The sequence below is a fragment of the Caretta caretta genome, chromosome 10 (assembly GCF_965140235.1).
Source record: "Caretta caretta isolate rCarCar2 chromosome 10, rCarCar1.hap1, whole genome shotgun sequence".
Classification (NCBI taxonomy): domain Eukaryota; kingdom Metazoa; phylum Chordata; order Testudines; family Cheloniidae; genus Caretta; species Caretta caretta.
This window is the reverse complement of record NC_134215.1, coordinates 69,450,556-69,475,581: the sequence shown is the minus strand read 5'-3', so window position 1 is coordinate 69,475,581 and position 25,026 is coordinate 69,450,556. Positions and strand designations below refer to the sequence as shown.

Below are 25,026 nucleotides of genomic sequence, written 5' to 3'. Positions count from 1 at the left end.
GCCGCGCTCCCGCCCTTACCTCACCTACTGCCCACCCCCCTCTGCGCTGCACCCCACCCCCTCCTCTTTTGCTACCCCGGCTGGCTCAGGCGGCTGCGGCGCACCGGGGCGCTGTCCCTTTAAATCCCTCTCCGTCCAGCTCTGTGGTTCACGTCGCCGCCGTCCCCTGTAATAATTAGTTGCGGGAGCCCGTGCTACCCTCCCGCCCGCCCTCCCGGCTCCGCCAATCAGCGCCCGCCCGCGTCACTCTCAGGGCAACGAAACAGAAAAAAAAAAAAAAAAAGTTTCGTAAAGAGCGAGCGAGCGGGGCCAGCGGCGGCGGCCAGGCGGGGTGGGGGCTTCAGCGGGCCCCGGAGCCAGGTAAGAGCGGGTGCCAGGCTACGGGGGCCCGCTGGGCGGCTGCCTCGGAGGGGCGGCTCCCCAGCATGGTGATGGGGGGCAAGCTGCTCTCCCCCCTCCCCAGCCCCGGGCGTAAAGGGACTAGCGGCCCCGGCGTGAGGGGGGCGCCCTGGCCGCAGCGGGGCCCTGGAGTGAGGAGTGGGGCCAGGAGGGGTGAGGGGGGCCCCACCGCAAGGGGACCTCGGGAAGAGTAAAGGGAGGCGAGGGGGTGGCCCCCCCATAGGGGAGTACGGGGCCGGTGGGGCGCACCCCTCCCACACACAAACATAGGAAGTGAGTCTCACCCAAGGAAGCTGCTGTTGCCCCCACCCCAGTCCTTGGGTGTTTGTGTGGATGAGTCAGGTGAGCGTCCAGGAAGGAGTACCTGGCTGTGTGTCTCAATCTCTAGGACTTCCTGTAATTTGTGGGGCACGGGGGGGGGGGGGGAATATATGGGGCTTGGACTCAGCCTGTCAGATACAGAGGGTTGAAGGAATCAAAATTGAGTTCCACACTGTGTGTTGTATTTAATTGGTGGTTTCTCCCTTTTTTGAGTTGTTTCTTCTCTTCTCCCCGATAACCCCCAACACTAATAGCATGAAAGCCCAAGGGCAACTTTATAAGGGTAAAAACAACGAGGAGTCCTTGTGGCACCTTAGGGACGAACAAATTTATATGGGCATAAGCTTTTGTGGGCTAGAACCCACTTCATCAGGTGCATGGAGTGGAAAATACAGGAGCAGGTATAAATACATGAAAAGATGGGAGTTGCCTTACCCAGTGTGAGGTCAGTCTAACAAGACAATTCCATTAAGAGCAGGATACCAACGGAGGAAAAATAATAAATTTTGTAGTGGTAATGAGAGAGGCCCATTTCAAACAGTTGACAAGAAGGTGTGAGTAACACTAGGGGGAAAATTAGGTTTAGGTTTTGTAATGACCCAACCACTCCCAGTCTTTATTCAGACCTAATGTGATGGTGTCCAGTTTGTAAATTAATTCCAGTTCTGAAGTTTCATGTTAGTCTGTTTTTGAAGCTTTTTTGTTGAAGAATTGCCACTTTTAGGGTAGAATTTCTACTTGTGTCCTTCAGTGACAGTTCCCCTTCCCTTGTTGTTACTAAACTTGTTTGCAGGTATGTTGGCTTCTACCGTAGGGATGGCTGAATTTCAGAGGTGATGTGATTCGTCTGTTTTGTAGAGTGTTATGTGATCTTTCTGAAGAAAAGGTGCTATATGGAGGTGGCCAGAATAGAGTGTCTTGACTTATTTAACCAATCCAAAATTATTTTGAGAGAATTTTCATAAATTGTTTTTTCAACCAGCTCTACTGCCATGTAAACACAGGGGGACTGCTGCTTCTGTTGTAAGGGTAAGGATTGAGTTTGTATGCCTGTGGTTTTTATACAGCAACCAGCACTCCATTGGGGGCGGGGTTAGGGCCTTAGGACAGTACTATAATATAAATATTGATTACTAGGATGGCTTCAATTCAGAACACCTGGCTGTTTGGGAGCATGTGGATGAATTTTGCTTCCTGAACAATCTAAATTGTGGTACTAAGCTCCTAGTCGAACCAGTGTGTATGATTGACTTAGGATTTCATTTTAAAATATTGCATTTTTTCTAGTCCTTACAATTGTGAAAATAACCTTCCAAATGTAACCTTGATGCAGTGCTCTCTTTCCAGTCTCTGAAAAGCCTGAAATGCTAGGTTTGAGTGGTGTGAGCATCCCCTTTTGTCTCGGTGGGTTGTTAACTCTGAAAGAATGACTTCTCACTGATCTTTTTTTTACACAAGTGTGCAGCAAATGTATTTATGTAGTGGCAGATACTCACCAGGAATGGTGGTGGCAGAAGCGGCTGCACCTCTTTTTCCCAGGGTTTATAAACGTGTACTACTAGGTATGTCTCGCACGGTTGCACTGCTTTCCCTAACTCTTTGTCTGCACTTGTTCTGTGACTGAAATCCGTGCCCAAAAGGCTTGGGGGGAGTGGGTAGAGAAATTAGTTGGTGGGTTTTTTTCTATTCTGCTGCGGGTATATAATCTACTTTCAATTATTGTCAAACTTCTATTAACATTTAGTGTATTGAGGGTATTATATATCCCTAACTTTGTAGCCTTGACCTTTAAAACTGAAGTTCAGTCCTCTCCATTTCATCCAGTTATTCCTTGTGATATCCTTCTGGTTCAACCTTAAATAATTCCTTTCTTGGTGTGTTTACACTCTCTTTGAATTGTAGATGGTTAATCATAATCTCATTCCCTTAGATGATTAGCAGAGTTATATGTATCTAGTCCTAAACTTTCTTTAATTTCTTAACCATTTTCTTCAGGCTTCTTAATGATTTTTATTGCTGCTCTTTGAATTCTCTCTAATCTATTGATATCTTTCTGGTATTGAGGTACATAGAAATGTATTTTGCACTAGAAATGGTCTCCAGTGTGCCCTATAGAAGGGGATGGTCCCCTTCTATCTAGTCCAGGGGTTCTCAAACTTCATTGCACTGCAACCCCCTTCTGACTACAAAAATTACTACACGATCCTGGGGAGGGGGAGAAGCCTAAGCCTGCCTGAGCCCTGCTGCCCTGGGTGGGAGAGGAGTGGGGGAGGGGCGTGGGCCAAAGCCTGAGCCCTGCTGCCCTGGGTGGGTGGATGGGAGGGGTGTTGGGCCAAAGCCTGAGCCCCGCCGCTCCTGGCAGGGAGCCAAAGCTGAAACCAATGGGCTTCAGCCCCAGACAGGGGCCTTGTAACCTGAGCCCTGCCACACGGGGCTTGGGCTTTGGCCACTGGCAGTGGAGCTTAGGCTTCGGTTTTGGCCCTGGGCCCCAGCAGGTCTTAAGTCAACCCTGGTGATCCCATTAAAATGGGCTCCTGACCCACTTTGGGGTCCCGACCCACAGTTTGAGAACCCCTGATCTAGTCCATAATATACCTTTTTGTTCTGCCCAAAGTATCATTGTGTGGTATGTGTATAGTGTTTTTGTTCATTTGCTGTATATCACTGCAAGCTCTGATTTGATATTCACTACTGCTCCTCTATCACTTTTGGTGTGACTGCTTTTCAGGTGTCTCCTTCACCACTGAATAGTTGTGATTTTTTTCTTTCCTCCAACTTTCATTACTTTTTTTTTAAAAGAAATCCCAAACTATTTCCTGCATGTATTTATGTCTTCAGGTCCCTTTGTATTATTTTTTTGTCTTCATAAGCAATTAGTTTGGTATATTATACATATGGAAAGTGGCTTCTAGTTTGTCATAGTTTTGCTCTCATAACTCAAGTGGTGTATATTAGAAAATGTAAGAACTTACGGTGTTTATAAATTCAACATCTGATTACCTTAAACTCAAACTGTCTCCACAAAACCCCATACAAATAACTTACCACTCTTTTTAAAGTTATCCGTAGAGGACAGAAATATTAACACAACCTACTGAGAAGTTACTATGGTTACTGATTAGGATACCTCCTGTTCCTGTGAAAATGTGTGCTTTTGTGTAGCAACTATATTAATCACTTCTCTTTAAAGAATCGTAAGTACACTTGGCAGCTAATTGGGATAAAGTTATATGCACCTGGATCTTGAGTAGCCTTTCTGAGTCAGGTGTTGAACAAATTTTGGCTTGTTCTATATAGGCTTATGGGACATGCTTATTTCAGTTTAGAGAAAAGGGCATACATTGATACTGTACATACATATTCTTAGGCCATTGAATTCAGCATGCTCAACCATACTGTAGGATACTGCTGTTCCACCTGAGCAAGATGGCTGATGTCAAGGGAATGCTCTGGATCCTTCCACAGGGGCTGTAGCCAAAAGGCATGATGTATGATGTCTACCACCAGAGCTTTCACCTATATAGTTCTATAATAGTCACTACTCTTTCCTGGTCCTATTGAATATCATAACCCTTGGGAGTGATTGAGACTTCTTGAAGCTACAGTTGTCAGAAAGATGTAGCCAATACTCAACTGTTTATACTTGGTGAAATCTCTCTGTCACCCAGGTATCCCGGCATCTGGGTTTGGAACTGTCTGAAGCTACTCTGTCCTGTTTTATGCTCCTAGGCAGAAGGAAGCACTGTAAGGTGCTTTCTGTCACACTGACAATTTGGGACTATTGGAGACTTCAGGATATTTAATGTATAGGGTCTTTCAGGATATTTTGTCAGACTTTCCTATAGCATCAGTCACAAAAACCCGTTTGACCTTCTATGGTTAGTCAGGCATATAAGGGCTGGACTTGGTCATGTGCACTTTTGTTTTTTCCAGACTTGATTGTAGCATTGCAGTATATCTTGGGTTGAAAGCATCAAGAAAAGCACTAGACTGCGATGTTTACCAAGAGCACATCTGTATACTGCTCATTCTGCTAGCTTCCTGTTGAACACACAGTCAGCTTCAAGGTCTTGGTCCTAATCCTCTGGGTTTACCCTAGAATACCTGAAATACTGCTTAACCATTCAGGCACTTGACTGCCATTGACGGTTTTGCTCCTTTTGAATAATGGAATTGTATATCACTAAGGAGAAGCTCATCTGCACAGGGGAGAGTTTGTTCTTGGTGGTGGAATTCACACCCACAGGATCAAAGGATGAACACTAACTTCAAAACTTTCAGCTGAAAATGCAAATCTCCATTCTTTGATCTTTCCACACAGCTTCTCATAACCTACTAGCATATCTGAAAAATGCAATCTCATGCAACTAACTCATGGAGGAGCAGGTATAAATAGAATACATCAGTGATGTAAATGACTCTCTCTTTTGAGGATGATGCCCAGATATCATGCCCATCACCATGGTATAAGAAAGTGAACAGAATAGTGTTTGGAATATACTTTTGAAACAATTATTTGTATGTTCATGTAGTCATTGCACTAGTGTACAAGTAAGTCATCTGTTGAGAGAATGGCCATTTTAATAGAATAATTTAAAGTATTCAGAGATAATCTGGTGATCAATAGATATACTATTTTCAAAATGATAAAGAATAGTAAACTTTTTGTATATAGTAACTTCAAAAGCATAATTACTGTTTGTGTAAATATTCATAAATTTTGAAATTTGCCTGGGGTGGGAAAGTTAAATATCTGCCTTTTAATTTTAAGTTATGGTAATAATTAACAGCGGAAAACAGGTTAAAAGTTAAAGCTGCATTTCTTAAAAAAAACACACCCAAGAATGAACCCCATAAGAGTACTGGCATATTGACAGCCCTGGAGGCTGAGGACCTTTTTCCACAGTGCAGGTACAGCACATGAAGGCTGTAGTTCCCTACATTGCTTTGCCATTTATTAACCTGTAGAAACCTAGAGGTAAGTTTATGTGTTTCCTAAGACTCCTTCACAAATGGTACCAATTTTTGGCAGGCTTTTGTGATTCACACATGTCCATAGGGACCTGGACTGTGACTGACATGTTTTTACATAGATCACCGAACAGCCATCAGATGAAAGCTTTTGATCACTACCATTCTGTTCTGTTTGAACTGGAGACTTAAATGTAACCGGCTCAGTTCTTCTTTTCCTGAGCTATCTAGTCTCACTAATTTGCTATATCTTTTATGTATCTTAATATTGCAGCAGAAATAGACTTCTGGGTTTTCTACAATTAAAATAATCAAATGAGACTTAGGCACCTTCTTTTCTTACTCCTGTCCCCAGTGCAAGTAACAGTAGCAGCTAAAATTTGAATTTGTCTTCAAGGCTGCTCATGCTCAGAGCTTCCCTAATTAAGGTTTGCAACTATGATGATCACACCAGTTTCTGCTGTCTCTGACGATGTTAAAGAGCAGCAGAGGCTTAACTTCCCTTCTGAGTTTGAAATACAGTGAATTTCTTCAGACTCTGATCCAGACGAATATAGGATGTGTGCAGAAATTGGTGTCCTTCATGCTCATTTTCAACAGTCCTGATTGTGGTCGTCTTTGAGGCTGGACAGGGATTTGAGCAACAAAATTCTAACCTGGATGTCTAACCCCTAAATTCAGCTGTATTCACACATGAACTTTGATATGTAATAGATAAGAATCCAAGCCAGTTGTGTCCTTATCTCACTTCTCTGATTTTGGGGGGGCGGGGGGGGGTGTTGGTTTACTTCACAAGGGCAGCAGACTATTCCCTGGCCCACTTAATAAAAGTAGGGTATCCCTGGACAAAATTTTCTCCCCTTTTGCTGCTATGCAGTGTGCTATTTGTTTGGATGTTGCAGATTGCCTGGTGGTGGCTGCATTTCTGTGGTGATGGATAGGTATGGATTTTTAAAGCACTCTGGGATTCTTCAGGAGGAAAGGTACTATGTAAATATATGCAACCTTATATTGTGTAAGCGACAAAACTTGTTTTTAGGGCAGAAGATGTTGCCTTTCCAGAGTAGGGTGGTTTTGATCATAAGATTTTTGTGACTGCAGCTATTTTTCTCACAGACGTGCAACTTCATGAACTCCAAACTGAAAGTTAGAAGTTTGTCCTGGGTATCGTGACCCTTTACAATTCTTAGTCATGTTGCTTTATTTGCCTAAACTATGTTCTTGCCATCGATTGCTTAGATTGAGTTGCACTTTTATGATTTAATGCTGTCTTTTGCAATACAGCTGTGAAACTGTATGAAGAGGATCTGAGTAACTTTATTCTTAATGTTCTGTGCGTTCAAAGTACCGAATTCTCACAAAGCATCTTGCGATTAGGCCTCTGAATTGACTTTTTCAGTTAGTATATGAGACACTATAATACATTGTGCAGATGTAGAGCCTTCTTAAAGTTAGTCCTTTTATAGTGGTTTTTTTTAAAGAAGCTTTTTTTTTTTAGAAAGTGGTGCATGCATTAAAATGCAGCCTAGTACTTTGCTGTAAATATTCCCCTCGAATGTGGGTAATAATATAGTATTTTGCTATGACTAACTTATCTTGGACTTTTAATCTATAATAGCAAAATAGTTTAGAGGGGCCCATTGCTCTACAAATACAATCTTGGAGACCCTATTTAAAACAGTTATCCCTCAACACTGTTGAAATTGGCATCCATTTTGCAGTATAGCCTAGACCTTAATTATTTCAGAAGGAAAGCTGCTGCAATGGAGTCTTGAGGAAAGAGGGGTGAAAGAGGGCTGGGAATTGGCTGTTCTCCCTGGAGATCTCTGTTTCCTTCTCCTCTCTCCCTCCCTCTAACTTTTCCGTTGTATTAAAAAACCAAAATTACCCCCCCCCCACACACACACACACAAACAAACAAAAAAAACCACGACAAAAAGTACAAATGTGCAGATAATTCACAGCTTGTACCATCCTGGATATAGTTTGAAACTGATGAAATATTAAACCCATGAAAATTTTGCATGTAATACAATACTAACTGGGCAAACTGTGGTGGCACTAAGAGGGGGAGGTATCCTGTTCATCTGTCAGTCTCCAGATTACAACATTTTCTGGGTTGAGTCAGGGAGAGGTCTTCCTGAAGTGATCTGTGCATTTGTGAGACATGATGTGAGATGCCTCTTTATTCTGTGTAATTTTTTCCCCCTGAATGTCAGGCTTGTCAGTTAGGTAGACTTTTTTGGCTGGTGGGGAGAGAACTGTTCAGATTTTTTTTTTTTTTCGCAATGATGCCTAAGATCTTGATAATACAAACTGACAGTATTTTGTATTATACAGTTATGATGCATAAAGATCAGATTAATGGAATATTTAGTCATAATCTAATTATCAGATCTAATTAGAATTTTTTTTAAAAATAGTTTTAAAATACTGTTAAAGATTGGATCAGCAAAAAATAAAAACCAGGGACTGTCTGACACAGAAACATACATAGACCCTGGTAAGATCTAGATATTGGCTTCCACACTATGGAAACACTTTTGCTGAGTCATGTCTTAAATTAGCAGAAGAAAGCAGGTTGAAACAAGTGACTGACTATTCATATTTTCAAGTTTAGATTACTAAATCATACCTTGAAAGTTACATATAGTGTGCCTAATTTTTCAGTTAGTTTATTCTGTGATTTTTAAATAGTGAATTTGTTCCTGAAGCTTGAATTAAATTTTATCCTATATTAAAAAGCAAGTAGCAAAGCTTTATATAGATAGAATTCTTTCAATTTCACTTCATGAAGTTTTACAGTACATCTAGTTCTTTAATAATGGACTGATCAGATATGTCAAAAGTATGTATTCTTTAACATCACTTTTATATTTCTAGATAAAACCCTATGAATCCATATGGTTTTGAGTGTTATGTTCAAGATTTGGAGTGGCAAAGTCTAGGCTTTCACTGTTCAGTTTTATGTAATGTTAATTGGTATGAAGCTGGTCAAAATAATGTAATAAAATGCTGTAGTTTGGCACAACTGAAGACTTGTGTGCTGTTTCTTTAAGAAACCAGCTAGTCCAGGGTGTTTTAACCATCTTAACCTAACCTGCTAGCAAGGAAAAGTTCTTTAAATAATGGATATTAAGTTTTACCAATGAGAGATACTAGTTTTACTGAAAGGGTGGAGTTTTTTCCATTTCAGCCACTAGAATTGAAGAAGGTGGGGCTTTCTGTTCAGGTTAGGTTGCTCAGGAGTACAGCTTCCAGTGAAGTTAATCTGGGGTGAAGCAAACAGAAAATTGTGCAGATTTTCTTGGTAGGATTTTTTTTTTTGTTCTAATCTTGTTGTATTTCTTCATTTTACCCTTTAAGGCACTTATGCTTGTGTGTGCCAAATTTCATGATTGTTTTGTTTTCCAGTGCTGGCAGAATATTAAAATGTATGCGGGGAAGCAGAACAAAAGGGCTCTTTGGGCAGGAAATAAGCTGTTGAGAGATGCAAACTTGATTGAGTTTCTTTTATCATTTATTGCTAGTTTAAAGTTTGGTATTTTTATTTGGAAAAAGTCGAGTTGTACAACAATATCTTACCTAGTTGTGTTAATTGTAAAAAAATTGAGGATCATGCTGCTGTTTTCTATAATGTTGTGTAACTCCAAAAGAGCTTTATTTTTAACTCTAACTTCTCTGGTTCTGATGAGACTTGAATTAACTGAATGTGACAGTTGCTACTAGATTATACAATGATAACATTTGTTTAAAGTCATCTGCCTTTGTTTTAAGTCATGTCCATGATTATATCACTTAAGATTGATGCTATTTATTTTTTGTGTTGTACTTTAAAAAGGAGAAGAACACTTTGTATAGATTTTGGTGTATTAGGAACAGTGTATGCAAAGAGGTTTAAAAGCTAGATTTAATGTATTCTAAGTCCTCCCCCGACCCCCCCTTCTCTTAATACAACTTCCTGGAATATCAAGGACCATCAGAGCTCTGATTTTAAAAAACAAAACAAAAGGGGGCCAGGGAGGAAATTAATTCTTCTTGTGTTTGTTGCAGCCGCTTTCCTTCCAGCTGAAGATGGGGCTTCCTTCAAAACTAATCAATACCCTACCACCCTGAATCTTATGTGTTGAGCATAGTGTGGTGGTTACTTGTTGTTTGGGAGCAGGGTGAGGGTTATCTTCAGTTTCTACACCATTTTTTTTTTCCTTTCGGCTTTCATATTTAGGGATGAGTTTTTAGTAATACCTTTTCTCAGTGCCCCAAGGGTCTTCAGGCTTGGAACATGCTATAAATTAGTATTATGGAGAGGAGTTTCTGTTGAGTATTGCAAAGTGTTTACTGTGATCCCTTTTTTATTCCTAGACAGAGAGATCAGATAGTTCCCAAGTCTGGGTATTTGGTTCAAATGCAAGGCATCCTTTTTTTTTTGTTTATTTTTAAAAGCCTTCCCTAATTTGCCCCCCTTCCTTCACAAAAGAGTCTGTATATGCATGTGTGCATGCACACACAGTTGTATTCATGCAACCTGATCCTTGGGATCAAAGAAATACTATGTTATGTTGTTCTCTGACATTGATTAACTTTAATGCTTAGATACCAAGTTGATGGATGCATTACAAATAGCTAAGATGTGGCAGTACCTGGAAGTTTGGGGAATACAAGAACAGACATGAAAATCAAACCAGAATCTTCCAAGTGACCACGCAGAGCATTTCACAAGATAGTTAGACATGGTCAACATAGTACACTTCACACATTTTCAATTTTCCATTAGTTAATTTTCTTTAAAAAAAAAATTGGATTATAAATAGGTTTCATTTTTGTCTAAGTACATCCTAATACAGTGGCATCTCAGGCTTGGTTTGGTATTTTATAGGCTTACACACACTTAATACATATTCTGATTTTATTATAGCATAATTTTATTCACTTTCTAAACTTTTTTGGAATGTGTTTCTCTACTAGTAAGTATTATTACAAAATGCATGACCATCAAACTATGGAATTATTTTTAATACTCATCAGTAGCTCTACTGGCCATTCTAACTGCCTTTGGGCCAGATGCCTCTTATTTAAATGGCTACTCCTTAATTAGAGGAGAAAGGGAGTACTTAGACAAAAGTTGACTTTAAGTGCAAAGTGTCACAAATATCTTTCAGCTGAAGTTAGGCCTTAATTGAGTGACCAGAGTTCATGTTTCAAATGAAAGCAAAAAGAAAAAATAAACGACAGGCTTATATTTGTGCAAACTAAGCATGTATTATATATATGTATATTTAATGTACACAAGCAAAATCATACATATTTGTGTAATATTAGATACTAATTATGCAGAATGCTGCTTTTACTTAGCTGACATTTTCAGCAGACTTTTCCAGTTTAACTTATTTCAAACCAGTCAGTGGTTGAAGCAACCATTCTTTAATTTTTCTTCTATATGATCTACCTAGCTAGTAAAGAAGGGACTAGTAATTTTCCTGATGCATTAAACTTTCAGAAGTGACCTGTTCCAAGTTTTCATCTCACGTATATAATTCTGATTGGCCCTAAAGGATAAACGTACCACTTTGCTGGCATGGCTGGAGAACTTCTGTATCAAGATACAGCAGGTAGTCTTGCCTGTATTCAGAATTGTAGATAAGCAATCTGAATACATTTGCTAGTTATTCCAGCAATTTATACTAGTAAAACATTATCTTACACTGACAAGTCTTCTACACACTGAGGGGTGTGTCTTCTGTGTTCGAAGATTCATGTACATACTACTTACGTCAAGATGGAAATTTACACATCTGATGTAACTGAAGTTTACATTCTCTTTAAGATTAAACTCCTAACAGACACTTAGGGCTAGATCATGCTTTCTTCATCCATTCATGGAAAAGAGGGCAAAGGCATCGGTGACCTCATGGACCCATTCTTCCTCCCACCTACCTGCTGAAATCACTCCATGGAGTAGTGATTGGATGGCCCTGCATTGAGCATGGGTGTAGCTGAAGCACACTGCCCCCCCCATCCCCTTCAGCCCTGTGTAAACTACTTGGGAAAGTTAGTACAATTTGAGGCTGTATTGTATTTCCCATGGAACTCCCTTCATGGTGAGAATACTGCTTTAAGGTTGTCCAAACTAGGAAAAGTGGTGTATTAATATGTTTGTAAAAACTGCCTTGTCCATACTAGAATTTTTATCATGTTAGCTACCATCTATTTTCCTAGTGAAGACAGGGCCTAAATGGGGATCCAAGGGGCAGCTTTGGTTGTTGGTGCTGTGCTGCCAGCAGGTGGATTAGGGATAGGATACTGGAGGTACCGAGCTCATACATAAGAACAGGGACTTCAAGTAGATATCCTTGGCTTCCCATGGTGTGGAATTTTGCTGAGGAAGAGGTTGACTATTTTCACACAACTTTGTTACAGTATAATCAATCAATAAAATGACCTGTAAAGCAATAAAAAATAGCTTTAGCTCATTTTAGCTGCATTAAGATGTATATAACAGAGCCTTGAAAAGTTTCTTCAACATAACGTGGGTTTTTTTTCCTGCTTGTTTTTTTTACTTTAGAAATATCAGAAACGTTAAGTCCTTCCCTGATTTTGTTGGATGTGTGAGGGTGTGTGGAGACTTTGAGCTGAGGGGGTAAACTGCAGCTCAAGGAGACATACCCCTGGTGTGCTAAAAATAGTGTATAGCAGCATGAGCAGAGGGAGGGACTAGCCACCCTGACTATGTAGCCATCCAAGACCCCAGTACCTACTCAGGCAGCTAACCCCTTGTGCTGCTGAGGCTATATTCTGTTCTTATTGAGCTAGCATGAGTGTGTCTCCTTGAGCTGGAATTTATACCTCCAACTCAAAGCGTAGATGTACCCTCAGATATATGTGGTAACCTCTCAACCCTTAATTGAAGGATGGGGGGGCAGGTGATCTATTATTTCAACTGTGTTTATGGGGCTTTTGAGTTAAATAGGGATTAGCAAAAACCATGCTTTATACAGTCTAAATGAAAAGCATTTCCCTCCCTCAATCAGGCCTCACTTTCTTATTGTGCTCCTAGTTCTCTAGTTGTTCATAATCTTTCAGGTAAAATGGGGTAAACAAGACACGAATTTTTAATGTTACATACAGAGAACTTTCTAAAAAAGGTTTTATTCATCATGAAGAAACAAAATGAGTTAAAACCTAATTTCTTCCCCCACCCCTTTAAGACCGCTTCAGGCAACTTCTTGAGGCTCTTTGTCAAATAACTGAAGCCTTGAACTTAAAGGCGCGTCTTCACTAGCAATGTTAAAGCGCTGAGCTCTCCCAGTGCTCTTAAAAAAAACACCTCCACAATGGGACTAGCTCCCAGCGCTGGGAGCACAGTCTACACTGGCGCTTTACAGTGCCGAAACTTGCAGCGCTTGGGGGTGTTTTTCCATCCCCCTGGGCGAGAATGTTGTAGCGCTGTAAAGTGCTCGTGTCGACAAGCCCTTACATGCTAAACAAGCTGTAGGGATTTAAAGCTTCATATTTGCCAGAAGGTGGTGATGAGGGGTATAAGAGGGTGAATATTTACTTCCCATACAGTAGTTTTTAAATGGGAAATCCATAGAAGTTACCCCTTCTGCTGTTAACCTGTCAAGATTTGCAGAACCTGAACTTGTCTCTGCATTCATAGTTTGGGCTTCCTGTGCACAGGGTGATTCCTGGTCAGCCATCTTATGTTGTGCCATGACACATTTGTATCGTAACACTGACAAATACCACATCCTGAAGGATAGCCTAATATGTAGTAATACCATGTTTGCTGGACCAAACTCTGAACAGCATGGCTGGCCTGGCGGGCTCTGACAACCACCCAAACAGTTTAAGTAGCCCATGTTTTAAGACAGTAATGCTATGGTGTGCCTTCTGTGATTCATAGTGCTAATTTGTGTAGCCACATGAGGTGTTGGGGGGAGAGAGAAATACAAATTCAAAGCCATGTTACAGTAGGACCTTAAAATTAGTATTTTTTAGGCCAAAAATTAGCTATTGCCAGCATACTTGAATGTGCTGTATTGGACTTCTGAAATTCTTTTACTAATAACTATTTTCAACCACAAATGTGTGTCTGCACTACACTTAACTTTGGCAAAGAAAATAGACTAGACACTCACTTTCTGGCTGTTGAGTACTAACACAACTTTGGACTATTGTAATTGAAATAAAGATGTTTAAAGTTTCTCCCATAAAAATCCTATTTATACAGGCATTTGGGACTAAATCAAGCTGACAGTAGTAGTTTTTCAAACTAAGGAGTAATTTATATATCTTTGACCTAAATGTATTTAGAAATATGTAGATACATTTAACCAGTTGTTGGTCATATTGTGTATCTGGTGGCAAAAGAAATAAGGCTAAGTATCAGATTGCAAAAAAGTAACCAAGTTTGTATTAAACTGTTGTAGGAGGTGGAGTGAATGAAGTTGCTTTCAGAAGTACAGTCTCATGGAATTATGTCCTTAATGTTAAAACAAAAGGAGTACTTGTGGCACCTTAGAGACTAACCAATTTATTTGAGCATCGGATGAAGTGAGCTGTAGCTCACTTCATCCGATGCTCAAATAAATTGGTTAGTCTCTAAGGTGCCACAAGTACTCCTTTTCTTTTTGCGAATACAGACTAACACGGCTGTTACTCTGAAACCTGTCCTTAATGGTGTAGTAATTCTGTTGTCCAGTAGAACATTGTTTAAAGCAGCTTAGGAGGACAGGTGTGGCAATACAGTGAACATTTCTTAACAAGAGATCTGCAGCTTTTTGGTAAATTGGTATGTCTGTTAAAGGGTGAGAATGCAAAATGAGAAGTTGAAGGTGGTTTTTCTTGTCTAGCTTCTCTGAATTCAAGTAAGCAGCTTACCAAGGTAGCTTTTGTTGTCAGTGCAGGGGAGTTTATATGATTAAAATTTTCGAAGAAGTGTATTAGGCTTTTTATGTTGGGATAGTTCTAACAATAATTGCATGATACCGTGGGATATTGGTGTTAAATCTTGGAATAAAGTTGATTTGCAGTTATATTTATGGTAATCCATTAACAGTTCAACAACTTTGGCTGAGTAAAATTCAAAGATAAGTGGTCATGTAATCACTACACAGTATCAAAAATCCCACTTTATTAAGAGTTAGGGTTTCCAGGGGTCCAGTTTTTGACCGGAACACCCGGTCAAAAAGGGAACCTGGTGACTCCAGTCAGCACCACTGACCGGGCTGTTAAAAGTCCGGTTGGCATAGGGCTGGCAGGCTCCCTACCCAGGTCTGTGTGGCTCCCGGGAAATAACATATTCTTCTGGTCCCTATGCGTAGGGGCGGTCATGGGGGCTCCATGCACTGCCCCTGCCCTGAACGCTGGCTTTGCAGCTCCCATTGGTCAGGAACTGCGGCCACTGGGAGCTGTGGGGGCTGCACCTGCAAGCAGGGGTTGCGTGCAAAGCCTCCTGGCCATGTCTCTGCCTAGGAACCTGAGGGACATGCCAGCCGATTCCTGGGAGCCGCCTGAGGTAAGCACCCCCCCACAGCCTGCACCCCTCACACACTCCTGCACCTCAACCCCCAGCCCAGAGCCCCCTTCTGCACCCCAAACTCCTCATCCTTGGCCCCACCCCAGAGCCTACACCTGCAGCTAGAGCCCTCATTCTCTCCTGCACCGCAACCCCCTGCTCCAGTCCAGAGCCCCCTCACACACTCTGAAACCCTCAGCCCTGGCCTGGAGCCCCTTCTTGCACCACAATTCCCCCATCCCTGGCCCAACCGCAGAGCCTGCATTCCCAGCCAGAGCCCTCACCCACTTTTGCACCCCAACTCCCTGCCTCAGTCCAGAGCCCCCTCCCACACCCTGAACCTCTCATTTCTGGCCCCGCGCTGGAGCCCTCACCCCCTCCAGCTCTCCAAGCCACTGGCCCAGCCCAGTGAAAATGAGTGAGTGAGCGTGGAGGGAGGGAGCGACCAGCGATGGAGAGAGAGGCCTCAGAGAAGGGGCAGGGCCTCAGGGCAGGGGTGGGGCAAGGGTGTTCAGTTTTCTGTGGTTAGAAAGTTGGCAACCCTATTAAGAGGTGGTGAAACACAAAATGAAACATGACAGTCCAAAATGAGACTTGTGTCCACCTCGGTAGAGCAGCAGGGATTTTAAAGAGGGGGATTATGAATTATTTTACAGAGCACATAAGCAACTGTTTTTAAACAGCAGACTTCTATTAAAAACACACTTTGCTTGGGCTTTGCTGTTTAATGTTACAAAGACCCTCTTTTATTTCTAAAAATGAGCAGTCAACTAATTTACAACAAATCAGTTTCCCAGTAAGATTTAGAGGTCAGAATAGAAAGGATGAAAGCTTTCATCTCACTATATTTAAATAATTCTTGTGGTTTGGCCCAACTTTCAAATATTGAAGCCTTTTCATAGGTGTAGTACAGATTGTAAGTTTGATTTAAAACTAGGTGTTATGTACCATATTGTTAAGTCAACTAAATTTCTTATCTTTTGCATTTTAAAAAATAACTTGCTTCTGTTCTATCCTTTTTATTATCCTTAATGTCACACCGTTCTCTTAACTAATCACAATGTATCTTCCTTCATTTTCATGTGTGCTCTCTCTCTCTCTCTCCATTGCTATACTTCCACCCTATGTTTTTTTCCTATATATCTAAGTAGAATTGCTCAGTATACTTTTCTAACTTGCCAGAAAGAGTGACTTGTACATATTGTCTACAAAACTACATTTTAGAGATTTCAAACTGACATGGCTAATGTTTAGTTTGATTTTGCTACAGCAATTAGCTTGCCATTCTGCAAAGTCACAGTGTGACCTATGGCCTCAGTTTTGTATGCGTAGTACGTAAACCAGTCCTTGCATGCTGCTGTTGCCCATTTATCCCTATATCTTTCTAATTTTTACATCAGTTCTTCATTGCACAACCACAAATTCCAGAAGTGATATCAGTCTGTCCCGTATATTGGAAAGTTCCTGACTCAGCCTTGATGACAGTTTAATTTCTCACTGTCAAGACCCTAGAATGCTGTTTATCCTGTCATAATAATTGACTGAAACTCTTTGGTAAGCTTTAATTGACCAGAAGGCTCCTTCCCGCAGCTCGCATTGGCCGGGAACAGCGATCTGCGGCCACTGGGAGCTGCAGGCGGCCGTGCAAATGTAAACAAACAGTCTAGTGGCCCGCTAGTGGATTACCCTGATGGGCCGCATGCGGGCTACAGGTTGCCCACCACTGGTCTAAACACACAAAACAGAGGGGAAGGAATTATATAACATGCAAGCAAAATGACTGAGTTGATATTTGGCATGCATATTGTTAGTTCCACATATTTTCTTTTTCCTCCATCCCCTTTATCTGCTCCCTCTTGCCATATGGCCATATATATTTTTTTCTGTGTAGTGTTATGGAAAGAACTCTGTACATAGGTGCCATCGTATTAAGAGGAGAAACAGTGGCATCCAGCAAAATTGTTTTTAGACCATTGTGATCTTAACTTGCTCATCTAAATATTCTGGATGGTAAATGAGTAGGGGGATGGTGGGAGGGGGAAAAGCAATTAACCTGGAGTTGCATATCTGAGGGCTTGTCTTCACTATCGTGCTTCATTGGCACAGCTGGATGTCATTACTCCATCTCAACAAGAGGTGGAAGCTCTGTCGGCGGGAGAGTGTCTCCCGGCAACATTGCATGGTGTAGACACCACTTTAAGTCTATGTAACTTGTATCACTTGAGGGTGGCTTTTTCACACCTCTGAATGACGTAAGTTACATCAACTTAAGCGATAGTGTCAACAAGCCCTAAATCTTGTCCAGAAACCACGTGTGTTAAATTTGGTTGTCCAAAAAAGGTGGTTGACAACTTTTTGTACCCAAACTGAGTACTTATATTGTGTTCTGGATAGAAAGGTTGATTTAGTGACTAAAGCACTAGATTTGGTATGTAGACTTTTATTCAAGTCCTGACAGTCAACTCTGTCTTTCATCCTTTTGAGGTTGCGAAATTGAAATCCATGCAGTTTATTCTATATGGGCTTTAGGAAGAGATGTTAAAAATGTGTCTGTTCCATGCTGATCTTTAAAAACACACAGTGCCCTGGGCCTCTTCCGAAGACTGGAGGATTTGTCTGAGGTCTGATGTACACCTAAAAATTACGTTGACCTAGTTACGGCATTCAGGAGCATGAAAAACTCACACATCTGAGAAATGTAGTTAAGCCAACCTAAACCCTAGTATAGGCACATTAGATCGATGGAAGAATTATTCCATTGACCTAGCTGCTGCCTCTCAAGGAGGTGGATTTACTACTGCAACAAAAAAACCCCTTCTGGTGTTGTAGTATTTGCACTACAGTGTTACAATGGCATAGCTGGGGTTCACTCCTGGGGTAAGTCGACTTAAGTTATGCTACTCCAGCTATGTGAATAATGTAGCTGGAGTCGACGTAGCTTAGGTCGACTTACCCTGGTGTCTGCGCTGCGTTGATGGGAGACGCTCTCCGATCGATTTCCCTTACTCTTCTCAGAGAGCTGGAGTACTGGGGTCGACTAGAGCAGTGGTCTCCTAACTTTGTGGATCGCGCACCCCCAGGGCTGGCTCTAGGGAAGCAAAAAAAAAAAAAAAGAGCAGCTACTGCCGGCGTGCTGCTGAAGATGGAGCGGGGAAGAGCCCAGCTGCCGCTGGCGTGCCGCCCGAAGAATCAGAGGTCCAGGAGCGCTGCTGCCATGCTGGCGGTGCTCCTTCGGCAGCGCTCCTCCTGCCGCGCGCCCCCAGGGATGGTCTTGCGCATCCCCTGCGGTGCGCGCACCCCACTTTGGAGACCACTGTACTAGAGAGCGCTCTGCTGTCAATTTAGCAGGTCTTCACTAGACCAGCTAAATCGACAGCTGTTGCATCAATTTCAGCAGCATGGATCTTCCAGGTAGTGAAGACCAGCCCATAGCCTTAGTGTCCTTGGCTAAATGGGCTTTCCTACACCACTGTTGTATGATTTCAGTTAGCTGCCCCAGCAGTGCCCATATTTTAGCAGAGTGGTGTGTTTTGGGAACCTTCAAAAGGCAAGTCACTACATAAACACAAACTGTTGTAGATTCAGTATAGTGAAATAAACACCCCTCCCTCTGAGACAAGGTGCTGATTTGACATAACATAAATCCTGAATGGACAAGATTGAAACCTGAGGCTGATAATGAAATCTGACCTGCCTGAGTATTTCTTGTAAATGATCCCCAAGCTATACTTCAGGGAGACTATATACATATTCAGCTTTGTGCTCCCTGCCTAATGTGTGGCGGTTGGCCTTCTTCCTCAGTTTCCTTGTAGATGTCGAAAATGCCAACTTTCATTTCCACTGTGACTTTGGATGTGCCAATCAGTCAGTGCCCAAGTGCAAGTTGACAGCTTGTGTTATGGGCAATGAATAATTAAACTTCACTTGTGCAGATGGGGTTCTGGCGAACTAAACTGCACGAGACAAGGTGGGTGAGGTAATATATTTTATTGGACCAACTTCTGTTGGTGAAAGACAACCTTTCAAACCACATAGAGCACTAGACTTTCTTAGCCGGCATGCAAAATCAGTACTTTTGTCCTATGGTTACGCTCACCTTTTACAATCATTGGAGAACAGGCATTTAAAATGTACCGTATAAGTTACTGGATGGCCAAATACAAAAACAGAGGAGCACCCTCTGAGTCAATGGATAAATTTAAGTGCATTGTGCATGGAAAAGTGATTCTTGCCACAGGGAACTGAATACTTATATTTCTCACTATACTGAAAATGTGTCCCTACATATCCTCTCTACAGTTGGCAAGGCAGTAACTTTCAGCTGAGTGCCCCATGTAGCATGTGATCACAGTGAGAATATTGTATATTCTGTACACTTAAATTGGACATGGCGCACAACTCCACATGGAAGCAACATAGCACGCTATTGTGAGTGGTAATAGCGATAACCCCGGAAGTTAACCACATCCCCAGGTCTTGAATTGCTATCTTAAATTATATAATTTGTATTGGAGTAGCACCGAGGAGCCCCAGTTAGGGACCAGGACTCCATTGTGCTAATTGTACAACTGCAATTCTATAAACTGACTTTCAAATTTTACACTGTACTGTTTATGCAGCAATTGCTCTTAGTTTCTGTTCTTGCCGTCAAAATTCCCTGCGACAGGTATCTTTTGAGAACTTGTATTAAAACAGCTTTTATAACTGCCTCTTTCCTCTAGGTTTAAATAACTGTTTAAAATAAGCGAGACCCTGGCTGCTTCAGGAGAGTATGTGTATGCTGCAATTAAACAGCCATATCTGGCCCATGTCAGCTGCTTCAGGCCTGCAGGGTTTGGGCAGTGGATTGTAAAATTGCAGTGTAGATGTTCGGGGTGGGACCCTCCCTCCTCATAGGCTCTCAGAGCTTGGGCTCCAGCCTGAGCTCAAACGTCTGCAGTGCAGTTTTATAGCCCTGCAGCCCAAGTCCCACAAGACTGACTCAGTTGACATGTGCCAGCTGCGAGTGGTCTAACTGCAGTGTAATCATACCTTCATGGGATGTCTACACTGTGATTTTAAAAAACCTGCAGCATTGAGTTTGAGAGCTTAGATTAGCTGACTGTGGCTGCTGGGCTAAAAATAGCAGTGTAGACATTTGGACTGCAGCCCAGACTGAGACTCTCCACCCTTGCAAGGGCCAAAAACCAGGGTTCTAGCTTGAGCCTAAATATCTATGTTGCAATTTTATAGCCCTGCAGCTTGAGGCCAAGTCAGCTGACACAGGCCAGCCGCAGGTGTTCTATTGCAATGTAGATATACTCCCACCCCCAGGGTTTCTGGGACCTTGGATCAGCATGATTTGTGTGTAGACAGAAGAGGGGTTAGGCTTGATCCAGAGTTCAAATCCTGGCTTACATAGTAGCGTAGATAGAATAATCAATTCACTGAGGCTCAAAATAAACTAAAGCTATAACAATTCTCCCAGCAATTACTTGAATAATTTAGTAAATGTTTGAATTTACTTTGCAGATTATCATCTTGCAAAGCTAGAACGGTTTTCAGACACAGGATCCGAGACAGCTTTTGGAGTTGTGCTACTCTGCTTTACATTTTATAAATGATATTCAAAACATACTTGATCTTATCCTTAAAATCCTAAACTAATCTAGATAGGTACCCCTTCGGTTAGCTAAACCGAATAGCAAAATTTTACATTGTGAGAACACATCCTCTCTGCTTCAGCTTCCCTTGCCCCCTGACACTTCAGTAGGACAGTGTGTCCCGGACAGTCTCTGATATCCGGTATCTTTTTCCACCCTACCATCCCCTTTGCATCCCTGGTGTCCCTCAGTTATACCTCTCAAGTTTCCTTTATCATTCCATCGTTCCTCATGACCTCCCCTAGAAAGATATTCACACAAGTCCCTTCAGAGATGGATAAGACAATCTCATATGTAATGTCCATATTTATGAGTCTGAAATTTATTCAGAATTAGTCTTTGCTTGTACAAACAAACTTTGGTTCCTGTTTTTCCTGTATTACTATTTAATTTATACCAGTGTTCCAGCCACCTCTGTCTTCGCATTTTATTGCAAAATAAGCATGCCTACTCTAAGGATTGTTTGCTATTTGTTTAACCTAATAGACATTATTTTTCATTTTTATTTCCTGTTTTGGGGAAATCAGCCTGAATCCAGCTCTAGTGACAAAGCTCTTATTTTCCTATGATTTGTAGCTTTATAAATGTGGATTGGCAGTTTAACATTCCTCTGTCAAGGGGGTAAAAGTAATTTAGAATGTTACAGCAGTGCCCTTTAGTCTTAAATTCTGAACATGTCCTGATGACGCTCTCGGTAGCGCACTCACCTTTGGGCCACAATGTTATGGCTTCATCAGGACTAATGCTGTACTTCAGTTTTGGAAAATAGAGGTGTGTTGCTATTGGTACTATGACTTCAGTCAGATGATAAACAGCGATGTTTCTTGCAATTTCTGGGAACTAAAAATTTCCTGGTTTTGCTTTAAGATTAATTCTCCCACACTGCTTTGACAAGTTCACTGTAGGCTCTTTGGCCTTGTCTTTATTAGCTTTTTCTCATAAAATGTCCCACCAGTGGGACAAGGCAAGCTGACTTGGAAAAACATGATTTAAGTTTTTGAGATTTTACAGCCCTAACTCTGCAAAGTTATTTCTGAAGAACTTGGAAACCAGAAATATACACAATTTAAACACATTAACGATGTTATAATAGACATCTGAAACACATCTTTTGATTTTTATTTCACTACTTTGAACTGAGTATGTATAAACTGGGAAAGAACTCTGAGATTGTATAGTTGGACTGGGGCATTTGGTTTCCTATGCAATGCAACAGGTATGTCAGATGCTTCAGTATAAAGAAGTGGTACTATGTAAAAGCAATAGCTCTGTGTAACAGCCTGTAGCTTCTGGAATTCTAACGTTTTCATGAAACACTTTTTTTTGTTCATGCTCTGCTTCTTTTAAATCTCTGGTGTAAACAAAATGTGATTTCTCTTAGTATTCAATAAAACTGAGTGTGTGTGTTATTATGCTGATATTCCTAATACTTACACATCTTTCAATAGATTTTCTCTGTCTTGATATGCTAGAGCAGCTTGACTAGAGCAGTGAAACTTTATGGAACCACCACTTCATTTTGTTCAATGCAGCTTGATGTGAATACATTTTGTACAGAAAGTGATTTTGCTTACCACTTATATCCTCTGAGTGGTCATTTTTCAGAGTAGCAGCTGTGTTAGTCTGTATTCGCAAAAAGAAAAGGAGTACCTGTGGCACCTTAGAGACTAACAAATTTATTTGAGCATAAGCTTTCGTGAGCTACAGCTCACTTCACCTTAAGTGATCACTTTGGTTATGATGTGTATGGTAACACCCATTGTTTCATGTTCTCTCTATATATAAATCTCCCCACTGTATTTTCCACTGAATGCATCCAATGAAGTGAGCTGTTGCTCACGAAAGCTTATGCTCAAGTAAATTTGTTAGTCTCTAAGGTGCCACAAGTACTCCTTTTCTTTTTGAGTGGTCATTGTATGTAATTTGCTCTACCGGTATGAGATGAACCGGAGTCCCTGAAGTGCCTTATTTTCAGCAGCTAGGATCTTTGATACTTAAAACAGTTTTTTGCTAATCTGTTTTATGTGAATGTTGAGCGTGGCTGTAAGTAGTAATTACTGTTTCAAAGTAACAGCTATTCATGGTGCAGTGTATGCAAAGACATTTGCTGAAAGCTAAATCTTCATAATCAGTGATTCTCTTAGTATTGATATAGAGAGTTTGCTTTTCTTGTAACTTTCTTTATTTTGTGTAGGAGTAGTAATGAAATATATGTTCAGCCAGTCCTGATGCAATCAAATTTTGAAGAGCACATCAGATTATGGTAGTAAGTAATATAGGGGCAGGGAGCGATATCTTGTTAGCTGTTGGTACAGCGCCTAGCTCAGTGGTCTACTATGACTAGGTGTGTTATATGGTAATACTACTAATTATAGTAACTTGTGTCCTAGCCCAGGTCAGACATAATCCTTGCTGATCTTTCTCCTCTTTCCTGCTCCTGCTATCCTGTGGCCAGCTCATTGCTGGGATTGTGAGATCAGAGGTAAACCACCACTTGCATCCTTTTCCCTCCTTCTACCTACTGTCCCTACCCAGTTCTTTACCTGCTGACCTTCCACCTTCATCCTTACCTCCCCACTTGTTGCTGTTTTCCCCTCCTTTTTGCAGTGTGACTGTGAACCACGTAAGTAAGCCATTCATCTCCTCTCCTCCCCTCCCCATGAACAGATCAGTGTGGAGATTTACTATGTTACTGGATTTTTGGGAGGTTCCAAATATGGACTGTATCAAAAAAACAGTACTTTATTGCATATTTGCTGGTTGCTGACTTTCAGATTCCAGTAAAATTACAGGAATTGGAGATTAAGGGGAAAACCGATTAGGATTGTCTTTTCCATCCTCTGCAGAGCTCCAACTAGGATAGGTCTGATATATAACTTGATTTTAGCTGAAAGGCCACATGTATGAAACACGGAAGAAACACATCTTTCACCAGAAATTGACTGCACGATAGGAAATCATAAATGAGTATCAGGTAGCTGACTTATTAAAAAGTGATTTAATAGAATACATTTTTATATAGTTTGTGGGCATTAATATGGAACATGAAATAGTATTGTGATTATCCAAACTAAGGCAATATGACTGCTTCAGTGGTTCAACATAATATTAAAAATTTATAAATCAATTACATTAAATATTACAGGAAGAAAACTGAAGAGTATTGGAGTAAACAAGGTTTTAAAATGTACTTTAAGTAGAAGGGAAGTCAGGAAGCTAGTGTGCATGTGTTAAGCTGTTTGTTCCTCCCCAACTATGTGAGTAAATATTTTAAAATGTTGTCCTGCTAACCTGGATATTGAGAACTGACTTCAATGAAACTAGGTTTAAAACTTACTAAACCAACATGGTTAATCTTTAAATTCTACAAAATTTATTTTGATGATTTTCTTTTAACTTTTTCACATAAAGCAAGCTCTCTCTACCAATATAGTTATCTGATTTGTAAGAACTAATTTACACACATCCATATTTGCCATATTTCCTGTAATGAAATTAACAAGATAGATCAAGGTCTAGGATCTAAATATCTAGTATTTCACTTAAAAGCATGGCTTTGCCCAAGTTTCTTTCAACAGTGTACGTGAAATTCTGATTTTACCAGAGTTTAGAATTGGTCTAAGGAAAAAACCTGACTGCTGTCTTTTGTGTGATCACCCCCAAATTAAGTGTTTTTGTTTTTTAAAATGTACAAGTTCTCTCCTGCTGTTTAGTCATGGGCCTATAGAGTACTTCTGAGGTAACCTGTTCTCGGAGACTGATATAAACTCATAGCTGTTTTGTCTAAACTTGCAGCATTTGTGACTTCTGTGTATGTAGTCACTGTTTCCAGCTTTGGGCTCTTCGCAAGCAAAGGAGTTTGCATCTCTTGAATGTCAAAGTAGTAACATTTTATTCTGGTTCTCTTCATGAACGCTTATTATTTTTTAAAGTTTTTCTTTCAGTGGATGTGATTAAGTCAATTATTATGTTCTTGGCCCTCAGTAGACTTGGCAGTTGCCTCTTACACCAGTTAGTTTCTCCTTTTCTAGAAGACTGGGTTTTATGTAGCAACTTTACATGTAACTCCTTCCCATGAAGTCTATCAACAAAAAATGGAAAGAGCTACTACACTTACAACTCCCATGTTTCCTAGATGAGAAAATCCAATACGATGTTTAGCTCAAGAGAGATCAA

At 41.0% G+C, this 25,026-nt stretch overlaps 1 protein-coding gene across 3 annotated transcripts in view; it reads left to right on the top strand.

Moving 5' to 3' along the window:
- The first annotated feature begins 228 nt into the window (after positions 1 to 228).
- Positions 229 to 25,026, top strand: part of ZFAND6 (zinc finger AN1-type containing 6) — a 49,218-nt gene continuing 24,420 nt past the window's right edge. For 2 of the 3 annotated variants that reach the window (XM_075133164.1, XM_048866504.2), the window contains exon 1: positions 229 to 360. The gene's annotated coding sequence lies outside the window, so the exon portion shown is untranslated. Of the gene's footprint in view, positions 361 to 8,898; positions 9,002 to 25,026 lie in introns of those variants that run through there. The other variant, XM_048866505.1, reaches the window with a different exon arrangement.